This window comes from Mustela putorius, unplaced genomic scaffold (genome assembly GCF_011764305.1).
Source record: "Mustela putorius furo isolate JIRA1106 unplaced genomic scaffold, ASM1176430v1.1 tig00000151_pilon_pilon_pilon, whole genome shotgun sequence".
In the NCBI taxonomy this organism is placed as follows: domain Eukaryota; kingdom Metazoa; phylum Chordata; class Mammalia; order Carnivora; family Mustelidae; genus Mustela; species Mustela putorius.
The window spans coordinates 2773055-2785485 of NW_025421296.1; the positions used below are offsets into that span (position 1 = coordinate 2773055).

Below are 12431 nucleotides of genomic sequence, written 5' to 3' on the forward strand. Positions count from 1 at the left end.
ACTTTTGGATTTATTATTGGGTTACTGAGATACTGGGATAAACATGTCTCTATAGAGAGGAGAAGTAAACGTTATTTGTTTTTAAAAATGTTTATTGATTTATTTGTTTGAAGAAGAGAAGCAGGGGAGGTGCAGAGGGAGAGAGAATTGAAAGCAGACTCCACACTGAGCATGGAGCCTGACTTGGGGCTCCATCTTATGACCATGACATCACGACCTAAACTGAAACTGAGAGCCTGATGCTCAACTGACGGAGTCACCCAGGTGCCTCAAAGGTTATTTGGTTTAAAAAGAAAAACAAAACAGGGCACCTATATTGGCTCAGTTGGTTAAGTGTCTGCCCTTAGCCCAGGTCTTGATTCCAAGGTCCTGGACTCGAGCCCTTTGTGGGGCTCCCTGCTCAGCATGGAGTCTGCTTCCCCTCTCCTGCTGCCTCTCCCCCTTGCTCGTAATCTCTCTCTCTCTCAAATAAGTAATAACAAATCTTAAAAAAAAAATAAAAAAGCAGCTGTCCTGGTAAGAGAGGGAATTAAGGTAAAATGTGCTGTCTGAGATTCGGTCTTGGTTGACACCAGGGCAATGTATTTCTCGTATTTTCCCAAACAAGGAATAATTCAGGCAAGTTCATCATCTCTTTAAAAATTTTTAAAAAATATTTTAATATTTAATATTTTAAAAAATATTTTATTTATTTAGTTGTCAGAGAGAGAGAGAGAGAGCACTTGTGTGAGCACAGGCTGGGGGAGGGGCGGGCAGAGGGAGAAGCAGACTCCCACTGAGCAAGAGCCCAGGCAGGGACATGATCCCAAGATGTTGGGATCATGACCAGAGCTGAAGGCAGATGCTTAACTGACTGAGCCACTCAAGCATCCCTCTTTAAAAAATTTTTATATAAATGTGTGTAATTGGGGCACCTGGGTGGCTCAGTGGTTTAAGCCTCTGCCTTAGGCTCAGGTCCTGGGATTGAGCCCCGTGTTGGGCTCCCTGCTCAGCAGGGAACCTGCTTCTCCCTCTCTCTCTGCCTGCTTGTGATCTCTCTCTCTGTCAAATAAATACATAAAATCTTTTTTAAAAAGTGTGTAATTAATAAACTCTAATGTTTGCACTGGCAAATTTAACTTTTTTTTTTCACCTAAAAAAACGCAAGGCCAGAGCCCAATGTGGGGGCCTGAATACACTATTCCAAGATCAAGACCTGAGCTGAGATCAAGAGTCAGAAAGTCAACTATGTGCAAGTAACTCCTCAACCTATAGATTTGCTGAAGTGTGAATGGGAGTCAAGAACATTGTGGAACTAATTTGGAGGTGACTATCTGAGCTCTGAAAGAAAGAGCTTTCAATAAATATATCCTATGTGAATGAATTGACCTCAACCAAAGAGTAAATCTCTTGGAGTTTTGAGTGTTGTTACTTTGTGAAAATATCCCTTAAAACACTGTCCATTGCCAGTTCTGTGTTACTGTTCCTGAATGTTCTTAAGATTTGGAAGGTCAGGGGCGCCTGGGTGGCTCAGTGGGTTAAGCCGCTGCCTTCGGCTCAGGTCATGATCTCAGAGTCCTGGGATCGAGTCCCGCATCGGGCTCTCTGCTCGGCAGAGAGCCTGCTTCCCTCTCTCTCTCTCTGGCTGCCTCTCTGTCTACTTGTGATTTCTCTCTGTCAAATTAATAAATAAAATCTTAAAAAAAAAAAAAAGATTTGGAAGGTCACAGGACATATCCCTTAGGGACATCAAGACTCTATAGTGATGAGTTTGGTAGTTAGAGCTCCCCATGCCAATCAGCCAGTGGAGACATTTTGGCTTAAAGAAAAATTGATACTTGGTCTTCGTAAATATTTTGTTCTCATGGCCTTGGGACTTCCTGATCATATAGCTATTTTGAGGAACATTCCTGTTAAAACTCATAATAGTCCTCCAAAAAATGGAAACATGTTTTCCCTTCACCTTTCTTTTTATTTATTTTTTATTTTTTTAAAAATATTTTATTTATTTATTTGTCAGAGAGAGAGAGAGAGAGAGCAAGCGCACAGGCAGACAGGGTCAGAAGGAGAAGCAGCTCCTTGCCAAGCAAGAAGCCTGATGTGGGATTCCATCCCAGGATGCCGGGATCATGATCTGAGCCAAAGGCAGCTGCTTAACCAACTGAGCCACCCAGGCATCCCTCGTCTTTATTTTTAGAAGACCAGTATTTTTTTTTAAATTTTTTATTTTTTATAAACATATAATATATTTTTATCCCCAGGGGTACAGGTCTGTGAATCGCCAGGTTTACACACTTCACAACACTCACCAAAGCACATACCCTCCCCAATGCCCATAGCCCCACCCCCCTTCTCCCAACACCCCTCCGCCCAGCAACCCTCAGTTTGTTTTGTAAGATTAAGAGTCACTTATGGTTTGTCTTTTATTTTATTTATTTATTTATTTATTTATTTATTTTTTTAAAGATTTTATTTATTTATTTGTCAGAGAGAAAGCGAGCGAGATCAAGCACAGGCAGACAGAGTGGAAGGCAGAGTCAGAGGGAGAAGCAGGCTCCCTGCGGAGCAAGGAGCCCGATGTGGGACTCGATCCCAGGACGCTGGGATCATGACCTGAGCCGAAGGCAGCTGCTTAACCAACTGAGCCACCCAGGCGTCCCTGGTTTGTCTTTTAGAAGACCAGTATTATGGGAATAAAGGAAGCAGTTTATCCAGGAAGAAGCATATCCAGGAAGAATCTGAATCATTCTTTGTAATCAAATAATTTCCTGCTTTGATAACTCTATAATTTGGCTCTCACCAAATAAACAGCAATATAAAATTCCTGGTTCATATATTGCATTCTGGGTTGCCTCTTGAAATACTTCAAAATAGTCTTCTCCTATTGTAAGACTGGATTAAATTTTTCTAAACAGCATGAACTTATCCACCATATTTCATGGAAATGTATCTTAAAAATGCCAACATCTCAGCACATTTGGGTGGATCTGTCCACTGGCAGGGCAAAATAATCACTTTCTTTAATCTTTAAAACCAGCTGTTCACAGACATTAATTGCCATGTCACTTACACTCCTTGAAACAGTGTCATTTGACAAAGACACACATTTTAATTTGTTTGCTGCGTCTGGTCCTATTACACTTGATACCTAGCCATTGTCAGTAGTAAAAGATTCTCAGATGCTTAACTGACTGAGCTTTAGGTGGTTGGCATTGTTGTGCAAGATGTAATGATTCCAAATAGGGCATTTTGAGAATAATTGCATTCATATAGCATTAGTTTAGAACATAAACCTTTTTTAGTTGAAAACATCACATTTTCAATTAGAACACAAAATCAGTGCTTTTTTGTTTTTTGTTTGTTTTTTGAGGATAGATGCATTTATTTTTGAAGTCAGGCAGTGATGTAGAAGGCTGTGTATCTTCATTTAACTAGCCCTCGTAATGCATTGACATTTTCATAAGAAAATAAATAGTTGCATACTTAATGTCTGGGTCAGCATATTTTTCCACTTCTTTTTTTCTTTCACTACAATTTTGAGTATCATCCAATAAAGTAAAGAAGCTATTTCTCATTAATTATTATCTTTAGACACTTTTGCATAAAAATGCATAATGTATGTAAACCCATAGTTCCTTAAGTTACAACAGAATCCTAATGCCTGATTAATTGACTTATTTTTTTCATGTATTTATTTAATATACATTTACAGAAGAGTTACTCTTTTCCAGGCAGTGTGCTAGATTCCAGTAATATAAATAAAAATATAAGATTTCTGTGTACCTCACAATCTAGAAGGAGAGAAAAATTGTAAAGATGGAATTATAATACAACAGTAGTGAGACAGGGAACTATGGTTGAGGTATGCGGACCCAGAATATCTAATGATTAATTCTACCTGGAAAGCTCAAGGAATTACACAGTGATAACCTTAGCAGTCAGAGTTCGGTTTGCAACTTTTTCTGTCCTATCTTGGCCCTGCAGACAGAAAACATCTGAACACCAAGAGTCTAATGACCTTGGTTGAGTGGTAGAGATTTGGGGTGCCTGGGTGGCTCAGTGGGTTAAAGCCTCTGCCTTCGGCTCAGGTCATGATCCCAGGGTCCTGGGATGGAGTCCCGCATCGGGCTCTCTGCTCAGCAGGGAGCCTGCTTCCCTTCCTCTCTCTCTGCCTGCCTCTCTGCCTACTTGTGATCTCTGTCTGCCAAATAAATAAATAAAAATCTTAAAAAGAAAAAAAAAGAGAGAGAGGTAGAGATTTTATGACCCTGTTGACATGCCATAGCCAGGGCAGCTGGACTAGTGTGGAACGCAGGTAACCTCGCTGTCCCTGCTTACCGAGAAGCACTGACTTCCACTTCTGTGGCTTTGGGTCTCAAATCCCATCCTCCTCTGCATTCAGTGTCTACTGGCATTCTCATCTCCTGTCATTTTACTGGCCTATTTCTAGTCATTTGGGGTTTAAATATCTTCTTCAGCAGTCCTTTCCCTGGCCTTTTTTTTTTTTTTTTTAAGATTTTTATTTATTTGACAGAGATCACAAGTAGGCAGAGAGGTAGGCAGAAAGAGAGGGGGAAACAGGTTCCCTGGCGAGCAGAGAGCTTGATGTGGGGCTCGATCCCAGGACCCTGGGATCATGACCTGAGCCGGAGGCAGAGGCTTTAACCCACTGAGCCACCCAGGCGCCCCTCCCTGACCCTTTAATCTATATTAGTCACTTCTCAAAATGTTCACCAAACTCTTTGAACTTTCCACCATAACCTTTCTAGCAGTTTATAATCACAGCTTTATTTATATGTCTGTTGATTCATATGGCAAGGACAGTGTCTACCTGTTACTGTGACATTTTCAGTACCTAGCACACATAGTACCTACTTGGGGAATGATTGAAGTATTTGTGATTTATACAGCAGCACAATCTTGGATGTAATGTACCTTAAAAAAGGAGACCATACCCTTCTGAAGATGCCCCCCCCCCTACTTCTTAAATTCTTTAGTCTTTCTTATTTCTTGCCAATGGGTACTTTACCTTTGTGGTTGCTCTGAGCTGAATTAATTATGTACCTAATCAATTGTGAGGGTCCATACTGCAGGGACACCCACCGAAGAGCCCTCCCTGTTCTTTACCTAGCAGCTCCAGTCTTGGCTTGTGTGAATAATGACATCAGGACTGTTCATTATCCGTCACTTTATTCTTTTTCAGGATGGTATAGGCTTCTGATCCTCTGAAGGTTTGCCAAAGGTGTTTCAGCCTGTAAAGTTTCGAGGGGTGTGCTGGTTGGGCTGATGATACGAGTATTCTGGCATTTTATTTTCATTAACAGTAGTGATTGTAACTAACATTTGGTAGCAACGGATCATTTACAGGATTCAGTCTGTCGTACACTAGTTGCCTCAGGGAAAAAGTTTGGGGCAGGGAGTCTGATGCGTGGAGTTGAAAGGATTAAAGAAAGCATCAGTAGAGTAATACCCTCTTATCCGTGGTGTTGCTGCCCCTGGTTTCAGTTACCCATGGTCTGAAAATATTACCTGGAAAATTCCAGAATTAAACAATTCATAAATTCTAAGCTTCTCGAGCCCCTGGGAGCAGCGTTATGAATCTGCGGGGTGTGCTCCGGTCCCGCCCCGGACCTGCAGCCGCCCTTTCCCGGCGCATGCGTACTGTGTGGGCTGCTGCCCGCTTGGGTTTTCAGATCTCCTGCCTCGGGGACTGCAGGGCCTGTGTTTAGGTAACCTTTATTTTACTTAATAATGGTCCCAAAGCACAAGTCAGTGATGGTGGCAATTAGCATATGGCAGAGAGAAGCCTCAAAGTGCTTCCTTTAAGTGAAAAGGTGAAAGTTTTCAACTTGATAAGGAAAGAAAAAGAACCCTACGCCGCGGCTGCCAAGATTTACGGTAAGAACAAATCTTCGTGAAATTGTGAAGAGGGAAGCGGAAATTTGCGTTAGTTTTCTTGTTAATCTCTTACTGTGCCTAATTTATAAGTTAACTTTATCATAGGTATGTCTGTATGGGAAAAAGACGGTATATGTAGGGTTTGGTAAGAGTTCCTGTTTCAGACACCCATTGTGGGGTCTTGGAATGTATCCCCTACAGATAAGAGGGGACCACTGTACTAGGAACAATCGTGGGGGGGGGGAGATAGTCCTTGATAAAGATCAAATTAAAATGAAAGAGTCAGGATTTGGAAATGAGAATCTGAGAGAAGTCAGTGGTACGATAAGCCAATTCTTGTTATTTTTAAGGATTGATTTATTTGAGCGAGAGAGCGGGAGCACTTGAGCGCCAGGGCAGGGGAGGGGCGTGAAAGGTGCAGGGGAGAGGAAGAGAGGAGCTCAAGCCTACTCTGCGCTGTGGAGCCGGGGACTCCATCTCACGACCCTGAGATCACCACCAGAGCTGAAACCAAGAGTCAGCCACCCAACCAACTGCACTACCTAGGTGCCCCACAAGAAGCTGATTCTTTAACATGTGAGAGCGGCTCATAGCAGCAAGACTCGTTGTGTACTATGGTCACAAGAACGAGTCTTTCTGGAGGGAGAATGGGCCCCTCCCTCTGGGTTAGGATTGGGCTCCTGCCTCTTGGATGCAAAAGGTCCCTCCCTCCTTTTTTTTTTTTTTTTTTTTAATAGGAAGGATTTTTTTTTTTTTTTTTAAGATTTTATTTATTTATTTGACAGACAGAGGAGATCACAAGTAGGCAGAGCGGCAGGCAGAAAGAGAGAGAGAGAAAGAGAGAGAGAGAGGAGAAAACAGTCTCCCTGCACAGCAGAGAGCCGGGTGTGGGGCTGGATCCCAGGACCTGGAACCATGACCTGAGTTGAAGGCAGAGGCTTTAACCCACTGAGCCACCCAGGTGCCCCTGGTCCCTCCCTCTTTACATAAGGCAGGCGGTGCCTCTCACCAGCCACTACTTTCCCTACTACAATTGTTATACATTATTAGGAGCACAGTATGGAATGTCTGTTTTCCCTGCTAGACCTTGCAGAGAAGGGATGATTTTGTGCCTGAATATCTCTATATTCCTAAAGCCTAAACAGATTCTGAATAAAGGGTGATATCCAACCTATGTGGCCAATGACTGAATATGGACAGAGTCCCTTCCAAGCCCTAAAATGTGGTCACTGATTATGGCACTATGCAGAGAGACCCTCTTCTGGTGAGGAGGGGTGGACAGAAAATGGCGAATTACTTCTACACTCAGCATTTGGTAGGTTCCAACTCTTTGGCTTAGTCCCTTGGTGAGAACAGGTCATGGCTCATCTCCTTAACTCTGGCAACGTGCATCAGCTAGTCTGAACAGCCTTCTGCCCTCCGTCTGGTTCCCTGTCTCCACTGGAGTTCCTCCTGGAAAACTAGCTTTCAGTCTCTGTTAGCTCAGAGCTTTGCATAATGGTCTAGTTTACCTCAAATTTACCTATAACTCATGTGACCACCTCACTCTACCCTGTCCTCCTGACTTTGGCACTTAGCTGTCTGAGCTTGGGAAAGTTGCTTTACTTCTCTAAATTAAGTTCTTATCTCTAAAATGGGAACCATAATATCCACTTCATATGTTTTGTGTGAGGGTTAAATGAGTTAGTGTATGTAAATTATTTAGCACAAGGCTTGAGACGTAAAAAGATTCCAGGGGTGCCTGGGTGGCTCAGTCAGTTAAGTGTTTGCCTTTCCCTCAGAAAATGATTCCAGGGTCCTGGCATGGAGCCCACATCGAGTTCCTGCTCAGCAGGGAGTCTGCAACTCCCTCTCCCTCTTCCCTGCCATTCTCCCACCTGATTAGTGCTTGCTCTCTCTTGCTTTCTCTCAAATAAATACATAAATAAATAAAGATACCAGCTGACAGTGTTAGCACTGTACCGGTAGCAGAGGCTTCTCAAGGATCTGGTATGAGAAATGTTAAAGTCCTTGTGCCCAGACTGGGCAAACCTGGCATTCTCTAAGCCTAAATCTGAACTGGATGTGGCACAGACTATACTGCTAATCGACTCACACCCCATATCCATTCTCTCCTTCAGTTCTTCCTTCAGTTAAAGAATTCCCAAATTTCAATGGGTGCATGGCTGTCCAACTAGTGACTACATTCCCCAACCTCTGGCCAATGGGATAGAAGCAATAGAAGCAGAAGTCACATGTACTAGTCTACTTTCTCCTTCTTGCAGACTGTGGTGTGGTTAGTCATCTCTAAAAATGCAGATGAGGGCAACACTCTTGGATATAGAGGAACAAAAATAGAGAAGGGTTGTGTGTACCTGAATGATTTCATGGAGCAGAGCTGTCAACCCCCTGAATTGTCTATCTCCTAATTAGGTTGTTATGGGAGAGAGAGAAGTGTCTTCAGTATTGTTGTATTTGGGAGTCTCTATGGTAAACAGCTTGCTACAATATGACTAATACACCAGCCTGGTGAGAATGTGATTTGGTTGGACTCCAGGAGAAAGAAGAGGAAGTAGTGGGAGGGAACATAGGACAGCAATTAATATACTGAGCACCTATGTTTTATTCTCTTTTTTCCTCTTGTAGTCATGTTAGTGAAAGTAGACAGCATATACTAACACATTCATGTCATTTCTGCATAAATCAATGAGAAGTCATGTGGTATCCTGTGGAATACCACAGGAAAAGAACCATATACCTTGTGTGTTGTATGAGTTTTTATGACGTATGTGAGAAATGTGTGAAAGAAAAGCAAAGTATGTGGCAGCTTCCTTGAGGAGATAGCTTGGAATGCTCCCTCACTTGAACAGCCCAGACAGTCCCCTGGCTGAGATACTTTCTGAGAAGTGGGTATTCTGAGAGAGGTGGCAGTTCTTACTGCCTGAGAGGGAGATATGTCAGGATAGATTGGGGGGAGGGATAATTGACCTGAATGTGCCAGTTATAATTTTTAGCAGAAGCACACCTCTAAAGGAATTCACCTCCAAAGTCAATGGAGTGTCAACTGACGAAAACATTTTTGTGTTCTTGAGCCTGACTCCCACAAACTGAGTTACTGACTGAGGCAACTGAGAGGGAGCGAGAGGGAGAGCCTTGAAAAGCCCCCTGCAGGAAAACTCAGAGTGAGGACAGGTCTGGCCTCAAGGTTGATCTTAACAGAAAGAGAATGTCTCTAGCCTGGTTAAATTAATATAATCTTATGTAGGTTGAAGAGAAATAAGTGTTAGTGACAGAACTGATGCTCTGGAAGCTGTCAAAATCCTGTCCAGAGTTGACAGGGAGCTTTTGTGACCGAGCCAGCAAGTGACTGTAACTGACGGATAGGACAGTGTTTGGGTATGAAAGACAGCTTTAAAGAAGCTGGCTAACTAGAGTCCAGAAGAGTATACCTCACATAAAGTGCTTGCAGTTTCTGTCTGCAATTGCCATGTTGACTATTTCTTATTCCAGTAATGAATTTAATACTAAATTCCTTGTCGGTTTTAAAATAAAGATTTAACTTCTGATGGTTGGTAGAGTTCTGTTTCTTCTTTATTTACAATACCTCAGCACATCAACTTTACACAAACCTCAGTTGCGCACTTCCAGCTGCGAAATTAATTGGCACCTGGAACAACCTAGCAGAACTTAGGTCTCAGCTAAGCTGCTAAGAGCTTAAAGAGGTTTCTGGGGAAAATAATTACAAAAGAGGCGAGGTGGAGGCTAGGAAAAGAAAGGGGAGGAAAAAGAGTGTTGCATAGGTTATTGCAACCTTGGGAAGAGAAAGGTCGCTGAGGCAAAGTACATGCATTCAGGAGTTTGAGTTGTCTTGCCTCCCCCTTGGGAGGAGATGTCAGCCTCTGTGAGGAGGGCCAATGGGACTCCAGGGAGAGAGTTTGAGACCTCTCAGGAGCTGGGTAGAGCCAGGTCTGCTCATTGTTGTAAATATGCAGGGAATTTGAAAGTAACTCGGGAATGTACTTTGGGAGTTATCCTTAACTATGGGAGTAATTTAAATGAAGTTTACCACTGATTTTTCATATTTTAAACATCTGCAGTACTCCACTGCAGTGATAACATTTTAAAGTGTGCTGTTCTTATGGTTGCGTCTATTTGCTTCTACAGGTGGATAGATTTGTAAATAAGACAAGGTTTTTGCTTGCATGTTTGGGGCTGATCCCAAAGTCATCACAAGAGCAATAGCCATTGAAATCACAATATATAGATAGGCTTCACATTTATAAAAAAAATTCAAGCTGGAGAGAATTTAATACCATGACTACTAATACAAAATCATGTTATTTTTTAAATTGTTTTTTTTGTAAAAGACTTTATTTATTTGAGAGAGAGCGCGAATGAGTGAGTGCATACCTGAAGGTGGGGAGGGGTAGAGAGAGAAGCAGACTCCCTGCGAGCAGGATGGGTGGATGAGGCTCAATCCTAGGACCCTGGGGTCATGACTTTATGAGACTGACGCACTGCCTACTGCGCTAAGAAGGCACCGGGGTCATGACTTTAGCTGAAGGCAGCCGCTTAACTGACTGAGCCACCCTGGTGCCTCCAAAATCATGTTCTGTTACTTTATTTTTTAAAAAAATATTTTATTTATTTATTTGACAGAGATCACAAGCAGGTGGCGGCGGGGGTGGGGGAGGGTCCCTGCTGAGCAGAGAGAACCAACGTGGGGCTCCATCCCAGGACCCTGAGATCATGACCTGAGTCGAAGGCAAAGGCTTAACCCACTGAGACACCCAGGCACTCCTGTTACCTTATTTTTATATAGAACTTTTATAGAGATGATCTCCACTGATTATTATGGGAACCTAGCAGTTGGTATTATTATTGCCCAAATCCCCACTATTTCCTGGAGGTTGGGGTGTGGTCTTCATGGCTGTGGGCATAAGGAGCAGTGACAGGGTTGGTGGCTGGAGCAGAAAGTCCACATCAAAGACAAGGGTGAAGGAAATGGAATGAAACGGAATGAATGAGCCAAGCCAAGCTTGAGGGAGGCTAACGTCCAAAAATTCAACAGGGGTGTTGAAGCGTCCTCAAAACCCAAGGAGGCTGGAGCAGCAGATAGCATCAGGAAAGAAGGGTGCCCACCTATGAATGAATGGTGAGGTAAGAGCACGAGGACAGAGTCTAACACAGCAGGGCCCCTTACCTTGCACAGACAGACAAGACTCATGAGACCCTGAAAGCTTGAGTGAATTTTCCATTCACACAATAAGAAGCAAGTCTGGGGCGCCTGGGTGGCTCAGTCATTAAGCGTCTGCCTTCAGCTCAGGTCATGATCCCAGGGTCCTGGGATTGAGCCCCACATCAGGCTCCATGCTCGGCGGGAAGTCTGTTTCTCTTTCTCCCACTCCCCCTGCTTCTGTTCTCTCGCTTGCTGTGTCTCTGTCTGTCAAATAAACAAAATTTAAAAAAAAAAAAAAAAAAAGAAGAAGCAAGACTGGCATTGACATTTACTTTGGCTGATTCCCATGTCAGTGTTAACTTGCAATATGTGATAGGACGTATTTAAGATATTTTTTATGTCCTGATTTATATTTTTGCCCTTATTTAACTATAAGAGTTTTAATAAGATAATCACCATTTTTGTATAGTTTAAGTAAAATCCTTCCTCTTCTTAACTTCCTCTTCTGAACTTTGATTTCTTTCTAATTTTGGATTGGTCTACATATATAAGTGTACAATGACATAAAATTTTAAGATAAAAATGGGTATACGAGTTAGTAATTGTAATCAGAGTATCCCAAATCCTCCAACTTTCATGTTTTCTTTAACATCTGTTTCGAACAGAGCCATTGAAGCTTTCATCACATCAGATGTTGGAGGTCCAGTGATCTCACCAATACTTCTAAAGATTGCTGGTGGAACTCACATTCTCTCCGACTTTTTTCCTGTCACCTCACACCAACTCTTCATTTCCATGTTCCTCACCGCCTCCTCTCCTTGGGTTCCTGGCCCTTTCCCACTCCATAGCACTCTACCTGTGACCCAGCCCATGTATCTTCATTGCCCAAATCACCACTGTCAAGTTTCTGGGCACGACAGACTTATAGGAAGGTTTTTAAGGAAAATAGGAATAAGGAACAATTTTAATATCAGCGATGATTTTTTCACAAATTGCTTATTATTTATTTATTTATTTATTTATTCATTTTAAAAGATTTTATTTATTTATTTTACAGACAGAGATCACAAGGAGGTGGAGAGGCAGGCAGAGAGAGGAAGGGAAGCAGGCTCCCTGCTGAGCAGAGAGCCCGATGCAGGGCTCGATCCCAGGACCCTGGGATCATGACCCTAGCTGAAGGCAGAGGCTTTAACCTACTGAGCCATCCAGGTGCCCCACAAATCGTTTACTAACCACTTTCCAACCTGGATCACCTTTTACTGCCATAGCCTGCTTGTGGGTCTTAAACTGTTTAAATATTGTCAGCTTCTTTTCATAGCTCGTCGCCCCTCTTTTCCAAGTTTGAGCCCCTGAAACCTTGGAGCTACCCAGGGACAATGCCCCAAATTTCTACTCT

General features: G+C 42.7%; 1 long non-coding RNA gene across 2 annotated transcripts in view; it reads left to right on the forward strand.

Moving 5' to 3' along the window:
• Nucleotides 1-5651: 5651 nt before the first annotated feature.
• Nucleotides 5652-12431, forward strand: part of LOC101688263 — an 82116-nt gene continuing 75336 nt past the window's right edge. For both annotated transcript variants that reach the window (XR_200858.3, XR_006605483.1), the window contains exon 1: nucleotides 5652-5877. This is a non-coding gene — a long non-coding RNA (uncharacterized LOC101688263). The remainder of the gene's footprint in view (nucleotides 5878-12431) is intronic.